This window comes from Microtus ochrogaster, chromosome X, assembly GCF_000317375.1.
Source record: "Microtus ochrogaster isolate Prairie Vole_2 chromosome X, MicOch1.0, whole genome shotgun sequence".
Taxonomy (NCBI): domain Eukaryota; kingdom Metazoa; phylum Chordata; class Mammalia; order Rodentia; family Cricetidae; genus Microtus; species Microtus ochrogaster.
The window spans coordinates 22,451,269-22,452,059 of NC_022026.1; positions in this window are offsets into that span (position 1 = coordinate 22,451,269).

A 791-nucleotide genomic window follows, 5' to 3' on the forward strand; every position below is an offset into this window, starting at 1 on the left:
AAGTTGGGAAATAGTGTGGTGATAAACACATATAATTCTAGTGCTCAGGCTGGATAGGAGGGTCACAAGTTCAAGGTCAGCCTACAGTGCATAGGGAGTTGTTAGCCAGAATGGGCTATTATATAATGAGATCAAAAAAATTAAACAATAAAAAAATAGGTGACTAATCCCTCCATCAGAACAGTTGTAAGAACTCCGTAAAGGAACGTTGGTGGAAGTGTGTAGCATTGTGGACGGGCAGATGACAGCCTTCCCTCATCTTCAAACTGATGCAAATCTTTAGTGAAAATGTCATCACCTCAAAGAACAGCAAAACCCCACTGTCAAGAAATCGAACCTTTTTTTTTTCCTTAGCTTTTTTCCCCCTTTGGTGTTTTGAGACAGAGTCTCAGTATGTAGCCGTGGCTAACTTGGAACTTGCTATGTAGACCAAGCTGACCCCAAACTCAAAAGAGGTTCACCTGCCTCTGTCTCCCTAGTTCTGGTAATTAAGGATATGTGCCATCATGCCTGGCTCCCTGGACTTTTTAAAAAGGATCTTATCTCATATAGGCCAGGCTAGTCTCAAACTGGCTCTGTCAATGAAAATGATCTTGACTTTCTAATCCTCCTGCCTCCACTTTGTACACACTGGGTGTTGTATGGAGCAGTGGGCTATGTTCCCGCCCGGATCCCACACGGCTAGTTTAGCCCCGGAAATAACAACACACAAATTGTATTCTTTTTTTTTTTGTTTTTTGAGACAGGGTTTCTCTGTGTAGCTTTGGTGCCTGTCCTGGAACTAGCTCTTA